We start from the raw sequence: 13909 nt of genomic DNA, 5'->3' as shown, positions 1-13909 counted from the left end.
CTACGAGACACTCTATTCGCTACACACTACGCCCGAAGTTTTCCGATAGGAAGACGACACTATATGTATAGATCTATACGGGGCAGACGCTATTACATCCCGACTGATAACTTCAGTCCGAGCTGCACAGGTCCAGGGATGCCTTTACTCTACTACACTATACATGACTGGGAAGGTCACGGGAGTGCGCTATTACTCACACTATTGGTAACATATAGGAAATACACTATAACCGTGCTAAAACGCTAATCAAAAGATAAAGTGAATATCCCGAAGTAAACAAGTATCTAATACTAAAGGAAGCTACACCACTATTATTTAATTCAAGTATAATTTACCATACTGCTTTACTTATTGGTGAGTCACTATTATACTTCTACGATAAATGGTTTTCAAAGATAGAAACACCATATTTCTTAAAGATTTTCACTTACTATACATTTCTGGAAAATATAGGATTTTCTAGGTTTTATCACTACTTATGATTACAAAAATCATTTTTCATACTAATGATTCTAATGCTTTTTATACAAGAACTCACACTAAACTCTTATGAACTCACCAGCTTTATGCTGATATTCTTTTCAAAATAACTTGTATCTTCAGGTCAAAGATAGACAGGTACAACTGCAACATTTTTGGAGAAGATGGAGCATGCAAGACCCATCTCTTATTTTTGTTTACTTTTGGCGTTTGTCAAACATTACAAAACACACTTGTAAATACACTTACTATGTAAATGAAATGGTTGTATGTTTCTTGCTTTTACTATTATACAATTGTGATGATACCGTACACTACGTCATCCACCCCGAAACGTGTTCCACCGTTATCGGTTTTGGGGTGTGACAGATTGGTATCAGAGCATTGTTTATAGTGAATCAAGCATATCAACCTATAAAAGATATACGAACTATAAACACTTCGGGACTAAAACACTCTGACCAAGAATATATACTGATAAGTATCTAAAGGATTTAACTATATATATATATATATATATATATATATATATATATATATATATGTATATACACACATCACTATAAAACACAGAAGTCAGTATCATCCTAGAACAAAACAAAAGTATTAAGATTGTTGGATAGCACAATTGGGCTTAGAGACATATAGTCACATTTAGGGGGATGTAGCCTGATCAACTACGTTTTCCTGGGAGTGACTAGCATGTGCCTAAGCTTGGTTGTGGTGTTACAACAAGTCTAAAACTTACTAACACTACCACAATAATGTTAACATTAGAATACTATAGGAGTATTCTGTACCTCTAAAAACATACATCTGTGAGAACTAAAAAGGGTCGTTACTGATGGAGCAATAGTTGCTAAATGGATACTTTCCGGTTACATGTGACTAGGGCGTTATAGACTTAGAATTTGTGATCTTTGCTTTACTTCCTGTTCCTTGTTTGGTTGTGGATTTAGAGTTAGGGTCACTTATTCGACGGACTATCCTGCCCCAGTCACATGTAATTAGTATGCATTATGCAAGTATCGGTCTAACTCGTGACGACCATCTTATAAGTAATTTAGGTTAGTGCGCCTATTAATCTTCTTTTCCCTTTTCTCGTATAGATATCATGGCTGGCTTCCACCCTCCTGGCGACCCGTACTACCCAAACCAGGGTAATGGAGGATGGCTCAGCGAAGAGTCGGACGATGATCACCCAATCCCTGTGGATGACCACCGAGCAGAAGGCTTTCCGGATAACTCCGACTCCGAGCCAAAAGTTAATAACCTACCTCCCGGAGTTCCGAACCCTAACCCCCGTCCGATATTTCAGGGTCCCACTCCTATGTGGGCCATATCCTTGCACAGATGGAGCGAAGAGCAGCGTCAGCCCATGCCATACAATGGAGATCGAAGCTTCTACAACATAAACGAAGGAGGATCAGCAAATCGGGTCCTGCCCATCATGATCCGAAGGATTGCCAGGAACGTCGAGCAGGGTTAAGCTGCTATAGGTCGAGTTGTAGAAGTGGATGCCAACTCGAATCTCAACACGGTTCGCATCCGTCAACTCGAAGAAGCCATGGATAGGATAAGGAGGACCAACGAGGCTCTGCAGCATCAACTGGCTGCATCCCGAGCCGAAGTTAGGGAACTCCGTACACGCCATAGGACTCATGATCGACAACTTCAAGAAGTTATGTGTCAACTAGCGGATCTGAGGATTCGCCCAGCAAGTAACCGTTGCCAGTAGAAGACATCTAGTTACCTCAATCTTTTGTTTAAAGTATTAGCCTTTCTCTCTATGTTCCGTAGGTCTATCATCTGTAAACATACCTAGCTTGAAAGTACACTAGTTAAACCTCTAAACTGCCAACATTTTCTCTATGGTATGATGTAAGACCTATTGCTAGGTCAATTTTCATGAACTTGTGTTGCATCATTGATACCAGTATATTGGCAGCTGATTTCTCTATTGCCATAACTCTCATCTTGATCTTGGATTATGTTGATTTAATCCACGAAACACTCTATTTATATTCGCAATAGGCTCTTACTATTGCTATCATTTCTATAATTCTTCCAGTAAAGGATGCCTCCACGAAAGCGTCCCAGCAGAGGAAGACCCGCAACTCAAACCCCTACTCCACCACCTCCTCCTCCGCACATCGACCCGGTGTTGTTCCAAACAGTGGTGACCGCGGCCGTGACAGCAGCCATGGCCCAAATAAACTCTGGGGATGCGAGCGGTGGTAACTCCAGGTTCGGCGAAGTCCATCAAAGGGTGCATGGATACACTTATAAGGATTTCATGAACTGTAAACCTACCTTCTTCTACGGTACCGGAGGAATCCTGGCATTATCCCAATGGTTCGAAAGAACCGAAGCAGTGTTTGAGATGTACTCTTGTCCCGAAGAGAGCAAAATCAAGTTCGCTACTGCTACCCTCACTAACAGGGCCTTGACATGGTGGAACGACCATGTTAGTTCACTCTCCTTGGTCACAGCCAATGCTATGGGCTAGGACACTCTGAAAGATCTTATGAGAGGAGAGTACTGCCCTAGGGCGAAGTTTAGAAACTTGAGGAAGAACTCTAGAACCTCAAGATGAAGGGGACTGACATAACGGCTTATACAGCCAGGTTTTGCGACTTGGCGGCAATGTGTCCCAATATGATCCCCTCTGAAAGCAAGAAGATTGAACGATACATATGGGGTTTAGTGCCTCCGTATCGAGGAAATGTTCTAGCTTCACGCCCTACCACTTTTGATAGCGCCAAGGAATTGGCCCATAGCCTGATCAACCACGAAATCTCCTCCACTCCAGCAACAGCAACCACAACAACCACTGCACCACCCGCTTCATCTGACAGAAAAAGGAAGCGATGGGATAAGAAGAAGGGAAAGAAAACTCAAACCTCCTCAAGGGACCAACAAATTGTGGCGGTCCATGCTGCCACCACCCCGATCACTCCAGCTGCTCCAGCCCCGCCGAAAGCTTACAGTGGAAACTTGCCCAAGTGTCCCAAGTGCCCTTTCCACCACAACGGCCCCTGCCGTGAACTGCAGTGTTCCAACTGCGGTCGAAAGGGCCATACTATCCGATTTTGTAAGGCCCCTCCCAAACCTATCACGTAGGTTCCTGGTACGGGAGTGACCCCAACTTGTTATGGCTGCGGAGAGGTAGGTCATTTTAAGAGAAACTGTCCAAAGACCACAAATGTTGGAGGGACTGGAAGGCTACTCGCTATCGGTCACAATGAAGCGGTAGCAGATCCCACGGTAGTCACGGGTACGTTTCTTCTCAACAACTCCTATGCCTGTGTCTTATTTGATAGTGGTGCAGAAAGAAGCTTCGTAAATCATAACTTTAAACGCTTACTCAAACAAACCCCTCAACCACTAAAAGAAACATTCTTCCTAGAAATGGCTAATGGGAAAACAGAAAGCTCTAGAAAAATCTACATAGGTTGCACTCTCATGTTAGACGATCACTCATTTCCAATCGATCTTATACCAGTCTCAATCAAAAATTTCGATGTCATTGTTGGTATGGATTGGTTGAGTCTCCATCGCGTAGATATCCTATGTTCTGAAAAATCCATTCGCCTGAACCTTCCGAATCACGAAACCCTATTGATATATGGAGATAAGCCGAGTACGAGTCTTCATATCATCTCCAATGTTCAGGCTCAGAAATACTTATGCAAGGAATATCGCGCCTTTCTTGCTCACGTCGTCAACACTAACCAGAAATCGAAAGATCCAAAAGACATTCCCGTAGTATGCGATTTCCCTGATGTCTTCCCAGAGGATCTTCCCGGCCTACCTCCCAAACGTCAGGTTGAGTTCAGAATCGACCTAATTCCAGGAGCTACCCCCGTAGCTAAGTCTCCCTACCGTCTAGCGCCCGCCGAAATGCAAGAACTATCTGGTCAACTCAACGAATTGCTCAGCAAGGGCTTTATAAGATCGAGTTTCTCACCTTGGGGAGCTCTGGTCTTGTTCGTGAAGAAGAAGGACGGATCGTTTCGGATGTGCATCGATTATAGAGAACTCAATAAACTCACAGTTAAAAATCGCTACCCTCTCCCTCGTATCGACGATTTATTCGATCAACTACAAGGAGCAAGTTACTTCTCCAAGATTGATCTTAGATCTGGGTATCATCAGTTACGGGTACTTGAGGAAGATGTTCCGAAGACAGCTTTCCGAACCTGCTACGGACATTTTGAGTTTGTAATGATGCCCTTTGGACTGAATAACGCCCCCGCAGTATTCATGGACTTGATGAATAGGGTGTGTCGTCCATACCTGGATCAGTTCGTCATCGTCTTCATTGATGATATCCTCGTTTACTCTCGGAGCGAGAAAGTACACAGGGATCACTTACGACGAGTCCAGGAAACGTTGCGATCCGAAAAGTTATATGCGAAGTTCTCTAAGTGCGAGTTTTGGATCCGAAGAGTTGAATTCCTAGGTCACGTGGTTAGTGAAGAAGGAATCCATGTGGATCCCTCCAAAATTAAGGCTATTGAGAACTGGTCAGCATCGAAGACGCCTATGGAAATTCATCAATTTCTAGGCCTCGCTGGCTACTACCGTAGATTCATCCAAAACTTCTCTCGGATTGTGAAGCCTCTCACTATGCTGACACAGAAAGGCGTATTGTTCGACTGGGAAGAGAAACAGGAGAAGGCATTCCAGACCCTGAAGCGAGCCCTATGCACCGCATCAGTATTATCCCTTCCCGGAGGGACAGAAGACCTTGTCGTATATTGTGATGCATCCAACCAGGGGCTCGGTTGTGTCTTGATGCAACGAGGTAAGGTTATCGCCTATGCCACGAGGCAGCTAAAGACCCATGAGGCGAACTACACTACTCACGACCTCGAGTTAGGAGCGGTTGTCTTCGCACTAAAAATCTGGAGACATTACTTATACGGGACAAAGAGCGTGGTGTACACTGATCATAAAAGTCTTCAACATATATTGAACCAAAAAGAACTCAACATGAGACAGCGTCGATGGGTCGAGCTACTTAACGATTACGATTGTGAAATTAGATATCACCCAGGAAAAGCCAACGTAGTAGCAGACGCACTAAGTAGGAAGGAGTATACTAGTCGAAAGACCAAGTCGTTGACGATGACTATCCATTCGCATCTCTCCACGCAGATCAAAGAAGCTCAGCTGGAAGCCTTAAAGCCTGAGAACGTGACGGGAGAATCCCTGCGCGGAATGGATAAAAATATGGAGGTTAAGGGGGGACGGAGCCTACTACTTCATGGACCGAATCTGGACTCCATGCCATGGAGGTTTTAGAGACTTGGTTATGAGGGAAGCACACAACACTCGCTACTCCGTCCACCCGAGTTCTATATAAGATGTATCTGGATCTCAAAAAGCTATACTGGTGGCCGAACATGAAAGCGGAGATCGCTACCTTTGTGAGTAAGTGCCTTACTTGCGCGAAGGTCAAAGTCGAATATCAAAAGCCATCAGGACTCCTCCAACAACCTGAGATACCAGAATGGAAGTGGGAGCGGATCACAATGGACTTTATAACCAAACTTCCCAAGACATTGGGTGTATTAGATACCATTTGGGTCATTGTTGACAGGTTGACCAAGTCCACACACTTCCTACCCATTAAAGAAACGGACAAGATGGAGAAACTCACTAGAATATACCTTAAAGAAATAGTACGACTGCTGGGCGTCCCTATATCTATTATCTCAGACAGAGATAGTAGATTCACCTCTAGGTTTTGGTAATCGTTGCAAAAGGCACTAGGGACGAAGTTGGACATGAGTACAGCCTTACCATCCGCAGACCGACGGACAGAGTGAGATGACGATCCAAACCTTAGAAGATATGCTGCGAGATTGTGTGATTGACTTCGGAAAATCATGGGACACACACATACATCTTGTGGAGTTTTCTTATAATAATAGTTATCATACGAGCATCAAGGCAGCCCCATACGAAGCCCTCTACGGCCGTAAGTGCAGATCCCTTCTGTGCTGGGCTGAGGTGGGTGACACTCAGCTAGCTAAAGGAAGAGTTCCTGACAGCTCTCTCACTGGTCCGGAGATCATTCGAGAGACGACCGAGAAGATTGTACATATACGTGAACGACTAAAAGCCGCTAGGGATCGACAGAAAAGTTACGCCGACAAACGAAGAAAACCCTTGGAATTCCAGGTGGGAGATCGAGTCCTGTTGAAGGTCTCATCCTGGAAGGGCACGATACACTTTCAAAAGCGTGGAAATCTGAACCCATGGTACATAGGGCCTTTTGAGATTCTCGCCAGAGTCGGCCCCGTAGCTTATAAACTCAACCTACCTCACGAACTAAGAAAAATACACCCTACCTTTCACGTCTCTAACTTGAAGAAATGCCTGTCAGATGAGACACTCGTAATTTCCCTTGAAGAGATTGAGGTCAATGAGAGCCTCAACCTCGTGGAAGAGCCTGCGGAGATTATGGATCGAGAAGTAAAACGAACGAAACAAAGCCGTATCCCAATTGTGAAAGTTCGGTGGAACGCTAAACGAGGACCGAAATTCACTTGGGAGCGCGAAGACCAAATGAAACTCAAATACCCCCATCTCTTCGCGTAGTAGTACTGTAAAGTCCTATCTGTATGAATTCTAAATTTCGGGACGAAATTCCCCTAACGGGGGGATAATGTGACAACCCCAAATATATTGCCGTTACAAACCCTATTTTCACTAACGGAATGCGTCACTATATGTTATTCTCGGTAATGTTTGGAGTCGGCAATAAACAAATATCTAATTATCTATATGTTCCAATATTATCATAAGTAATTATAACTTGTAAATGTTAACCCCGTTTAACTAAATAGAGTTATATTACTTTTCAACCACTTCACCCGGGTAAAAAGTTTTAACTCCGTTAAACTTTAGCATCGGGTAGCCGTGTATCGGGTGCAATACCCGAGACATATATAAACAAATGAACACTACAATTGAACTCTTTTACCACACCTTGACCTCTCTCTCACTACTTTCTCTCTCTAGACCCGAAATCGACCCCAAATTCGTGAATTTTCGGCTTCCAAACGTAAGGACTCATTCCCTATCTTAATCTAAACATACTTCATTGTATTTAGAGGCCAAAATCATGGAAAACAAGGACCAAAAAGGAGTTTACGGCCTAAGAATCCCCTTAGGCCGTAAACCCCTAAAAACATGCCAAAAACCTCATTTTTCCTTCCTTTAAGCTTATGGACTAATTAAGACATATACCTAGGAGAGTTTGGACATTAAAACACAAGGATTTGAAGCTTAAAAAGGAGTTTATGGCCCAAGCTTGTGCTTAAGCCGTAAACACCCCAAAAACCCTTGTTAAAAGCCCCAAAAACTCATCTAGGGTGTTTGGTAATTTAGTCTTGACACTAGGGAATGTTTAAATGCATTAAACAACATCATTTGAGGACAAAAAGAGGAGTTTACGGCCAAGGCTAAGCTTGGGCCGTAAACACCCAAGTTTTTGTGTCAAACAAGTCCCAAAACTTATCTAATTGAAACGACCCAAAAACATGACCCAAAAATTTTCGTTTTTCAATATAATCAAACCCATAATATAAGTATCATAACACAAAACACACGCGATGTATCCCCAAAACATAATAAAATATTGTGCGGAAAACTGTATCATACAACATCAATCCAAAACATCAAAAGACATCCCCAGGATAAAAGCTATGCTGTGGTGTGTGCGATGCTGTCACCCCGAGCTCTTCCCTTTGCTTGCGGAAGTACCTGAAACCAAAACTGAAACTGTAAGCACGAAGCTTAGTGAGCTCCCCCAAACTACCACAAACCATACAATAACATATAATCACATATTGGGCCTTGCCCACTGCATCGGGCCGAAGCCCGGAAACTGCATCGGACCGAAGTCCGGAACTGACTGGGACCTTGTCCCCTGCATCGGACCGAAGTCCGGAACTAACTGCATCGGACCGAAGTCCAGAACTGACTGGGACCTTGTCCCCTGCATCGGACCGAAGTCCGGAACTAACTACATCGGACCGAAGTCCGGAACTGACTGGGACCTTGTCCCCTGCATCGGACCGAAGTCCGGAACTAACTGCATCAGACCGAAGTCCGGAACTGACTGACTGAACATGGCATAGCATAACACATCAACTAGCATAACACACATACGACATGCTACATCGGGCCGTGGCCTGGAACATATAATACTTAACACATAAAACATAGCACACAATTCCTGTTCGAACCACGAAGGCATCGAACATACTAACTACTGCATCGGACCTAAATCCGGAAACTACTGCTAACTGAACGGGCCGGCATTGTGGCCTTAGACCCGTTCCTACTGGAAGGAAACTCACCTCGTAAGCTGGCTGCTGAGTGTGTGGCTTGGAAAGCTAACAGCGGCTGCTCCTGAATCTCCTCGGCTACAAGTCCATAAACACACTCAATCAAATACTAAACACTGCGCTTGGGGTAAAATGACTCTTTTACCCTTGGTCAAAGTCAACTCTCCTTTGGGCTGACTCGCCGAGTTGGGCCACCCAACTCGCCGAGTCCTACTCTCACTTTTCACTTTTACTCACTACTAATCGTCGAGTCTGGCATCGACTCGACGAGTACCCTCTTGATCCAAGAACTCAGACAATCTTCATCCGACTCGCCGAGTCGTATGAACAGACTCGACGAGTTGTTCTTGATCCCAAGAAGATTGCCTTGGACTCGCCGAGTTGATGAACAACTCGCCGAGTCCCTCCATCACTGAGTCCACTCTCAACTCGCTGAGTCCACTTCCTGACTCACCTCGTCCACTCGACACTGATAAAACTGAAGAACTCGGGACTTGCGACCCAACTCGTCGAGTTGTTCTTCCGACTCGCCAAGTTGCCGCCATGCAACTGATTTTTACTCGATTTTATTTGAATCCAATGCATACAATTGATAGATCTGAGTCCAATAAGCTGATTTACCACATAAAGTTTCCAACTTTACGTTCACAACCTCATGAATAAGGGAAATAAGGCTAAAAGATGCATAAAATGGGTAGATCTATGGTTATCATGCAATATAACTCCAAAAAGACAGTAGATCTGGGCTCTACAACACCCCAACATTCAGATCCATAGCTATTTCGACTTAATAAGACGTTCATGCAAGTGTAAGGCTTGGAACAAGCATCAACTAGCCCTTAGGAGAGCTCTAATGGAAGTTTAAAGCATAAACAAGATGGAACTCCGAAAATACCTCAATTAACTCTGATTTGGCCTTGGATCTTTGCACTACAACACTTCTCCTTGCTTCTTCCTTCTTCTCCTTCTTGACACCTTCACAAAATGGCACCAAAACACATATAAGCTCTTCAATGGAGGTTTGGGGCTCTATCACTGCGTTCTCAGGGTGAGGGAGGCGATAATGGGGGCTATAAGGTGGTATAAATAGTGGGCAACCCGGGGATTTTAGGGTTTCACCCAGACAGATGGACTCGCCGAGTCGGGGATATGGACTCGTCGAGTCCCCGGCTCATGCGTGCCCACAGACGCGACCCGACTCGGCGAGTCAGGCTAGAACTCGCCGAGTCCCTCTAGAAAAACTCACTATAATTACCAATAAATCAACATACCGGGAACGGGTCGTTACAATTCTCCCCCACTTGTCTCAGACTTCGTCCTCGAAGTCTGCTACGGCTGGATCTGCAAATAACTCTGGGTAGTGCGCTCTCATCTCCTCCTCAGCCTCCCACGTCCATTCAGACCCCTTCCGGTGCTGCCACTGCACCTTTACTAGCTGAATTACCTTGTTCCTCAAGGTCTTGGTCTTCCGTTCCAGAATCGCGACCGGCTTCTCGATATAATTTAGGCCGCTATCAACCTGAATGTCCTCTAAGGGAACGACTGCTGTCTCATCCACTAAACACTTCCTCAATTGCGACACGTGGAAGGTGTTATGTATCAGACTAAGCTCCTAAGGAAGATCTAACCGATAAGCAACCCGACCCACCCGGGCCAAAATCCTGAAGGGACCAATAAATCTGGGGCCCAATTTGCCCCTTTTCCGGAACCTGATGACACCTTTCCAAGGTAAGACTTTCAGAAGAACCATATCTCCCACCTGGAACTCCAAGTCCGAACGCCTCCTGTCGGCGTAGCTCTTCTGCCGACTCTGCGCAGTCTACAGCCTACTACGGACCTGCTGGATCAATTCCGTCGTCTTGAGCACCACTTCGGTGCTCCCTATGACTCGCTGACCGACCTCGCCCCAACAAATCGGGGTCCTGCACTTCCTGCCGTATAACATCTCAAAAGGAGGTCGATCAATGCTCGCATGATAACTGTTGTTATATGAGAATTCCGCTAACGGAAGATACGTATCCCAACTGCCCCCAAAATCTAGAACACATGCCCTAAGTATGTCCTCGAGAGTCTAAATCGTCCTCTCGCTCTACCCGTCAGTCTGAGGATGAAAAGCGGTGCTGAAATGGAGACGAGTACCCATCTCGTCGTGGAATCGCTTCCAGAATTTGGACGTGAAACGAACATCTCGGTCCGACACCACCGATACCGGCACTCCATGACGTGCCACAATCTCTCGTACATAGATATCGGCTAATTTTTCCGCCGATATACTCTCCTGAATCGAAATAAAATGGGCACTCTTCGTCAACCGATCCACTACTACCCATATCGAGTCCACCCCGCGTGCGGTCCTAGGGAGTTTGGTGACAAAATCCATGGTGATGTCCTCCCATTTCCACACGGGAATGTCTAACGGCTGCATCTTTCCGTGAGGTCTCTGGTGCTCCGCCTTGACCTTCCGACAGGTCAAACATCTCTCCACATACCAAGCGACATCTCGCTTCATGCAGGGCCACCAATAATCAGATCGAAGATCTCGATACATCTTCGTCGCTCCTGGGTGGATAGAAAATCGAGACTTATGAGCCTCGTCCATCAATACTTGCCGCAGCCCACCCCAGTATGGTACCCATATCCTACCATGAAGTGTCAACAAACCCCGACTGTCGTAATCAAATGAAGCTACTCGGCCCACTATCCTCTCACACTTCTGCCTCTCCTCCTTGAGGCCCTCCATCTGAGCCTCCTTGATCCGCTCCAACAACGGAGTGATTACTGTCATCCTCATACACAGACCACTGATAGGGGCCGTCGACACCTTGCGGCTCAGGGCGTCGGCCACCACATTGGCCTTCCCTGGATGATAAAGGATCTCACAGTCATAGTCCTTCAGCACGTCTAACCATCTCCTCTGTCTCATGTTCAAACTCGGCTGATCCATAAGATACCACAAACTCTTGTGATCCGTGTAAATAGTACAGCGGACCCCATAAAGGTAGTGTCTCCAAATCTTGAGGGCAAACACAACCGCCCCCAACTCCAAATCGTGGGTAGGATAATTAGCCTCGTGAGGCTTCAACTGTCTCGAGGCATAAGCTACTACATGGCCTTGCTGCATCAACACTGCTCCCATACCTGTGATCGAAGCATCACAATAGACTACGAAATCCTTTACTCCCTCTGGCAAGGTAAGGATCGGAGCCTCGCACAATCTCTGCCTGAGAGTCTCGAACGCCACCTGCTGCTCAGGCCCCCAACGAAAAACCACCGACTTCTTGGTTAGTCGGGTGAGCGGTACTGCTATCTTGGAGAAGTCCTGAATAAATCTCCGATAATACCCTGCCAACCCTAGGAAGCTCCGAATCTCAGATGGAGACCTCGGGAACTCCCCCTGCATCACGGCCTCAATCTTGGCCGGATCTACCAAGATACCCTTCTGGTTGACGAGATGACCAAGAAACTGCACCTCGCGCAACCAGAACTCACACTTGGAGAACTTTGCGAAAAGTCTCTCCCTCCTCAAAGTCTCCAACACCTCCCGCAGGTGCTCCTCGTGCTGCCCCTGTGTCTTGGAATACACCAAGATGTCATCTATAAACACTATCACCGACCGATCCAGCATCGGTCTGCACACGCGGTTCATGAGATCCATGAATGCAGCTGGGGCATTGGTGAGCCCAAATGGCATCACCACAAACTCATAATGACCATACCGGGTCCTGAAAGTAGTCTTCTGTACATCCTCATCTCTAACCCTCATCTGATGATAACCAGAGCGTAGATCGATCTTGGAGAACCAAGACGCTCCCTGAAGCTGATCAAACAAGTCATCTATCCTCGGAAGTGGGTAACGGTTCTTCACCGTTACTTTGTTCAACTCCCGATAATCAATACACATACGATGCGACCCATCCTTCTTCCTCAAAAATTAGATCGGCGCTCCCCAAGGCGAACTGCTCGGCCGAATGAAACCCTTGTCTAACAGCTCCTGAAGCTGTGTAGACAACTCCTGCATCTCAGGGGGAGCAAGTCGATACGGTGCTTTGGCTATCGGAGCTGCACCAGGAACTAGGTCGATCCTGAACTCAACCTGCCTCTCTGGAGGTATCCCCGGCAAATCCTCGGGAAATACATCCGGGTAGTCACGAACAATAGGAACATCATCAATCGTCGTCTTGCCCTTCTCCCGGGCATCCAAGACATAAGCTACAAAACCGGCGCAACCCTGCTGAACATAGCTCCTCGCCCTCGCGGCGGAACAAAAGATCGGTCCTTGCTGGGGCCTCTCGCCCTGAATCACTATCTCTCCCCCACTGGGAGTGTGAACCCTCACTAGCTGTAGCTCACAATCAATCACCGCCCCATTGGGGCTCAGCCAATCCATGCCCACAATAACTTTATTCCCACGCAGGGGAATAGGAACCAGGTCCACTGAAAACTGCTCATCAAATATCTGAAGGGAACACCCTCTATGTACTCTGCCGACCCTCACGGTCCTATCATCTGCTATCTCAACCTCTAGTGGGCAATCCAGCTCCTCGGGAGCTCTGCTAAGTCTCTTGCTAAGCGCAAGCGATACAAATGATCGGGTAGCCCCCGAATCGAACAATACCAAAGCAGGGATGCCGTTCACCGAGAACGACCCTAAATAAAGCATACCATCAAGTAATATTCAAACGATATAATAACAATTAGAGATGAAGGAAAGATTCATACCCATCACCACATCAGGAGTCGCTCGCGCCTCCTCTGCTGTCATCTGAAATGCCCTGCTCTTCGCCACCGGCGCATCAGCTCGGCCCTGCCGGCCATCCGTAATCCTCAAGGTGGCAGGGGCAGGTGCAACAACCTTCCCTGCTGCAGCTAAACTGGGACACTGGGACCTTTTGTGTCCCCTCTGATTGCACTGAAAGCAAATCAGATCTGATGCTGTAACCGTAGTAGCAGGGGCCGTACAATCCCTACTCAAATTCCCAGTCCGACCGCACTTGTAGCAGCCAGAACTCCCTGCCTTGCACGCCCCCTCGTGCAATCTCCCACACTTGCCACACCGACCG

Source organism: Lactuca saligna, chromosome 8 (genome assembly GCF_052625555.1).
Source record: "Lactuca saligna cultivar CGN05327 chromosome 8, ASM5262555v1, whole genome shotgun sequence".
NCBI classification, from domain to species: Eukaryota; Viridiplantae; Streptophyta; class Magnoliopsida; order Asterales; family Asteraceae; genus Lactuca; species Lactuca saligna.
The sequence above is the reverse complement of the archived record's forward strand: the minus strand, read 5'-3'. Positions refer to the sequence as shown.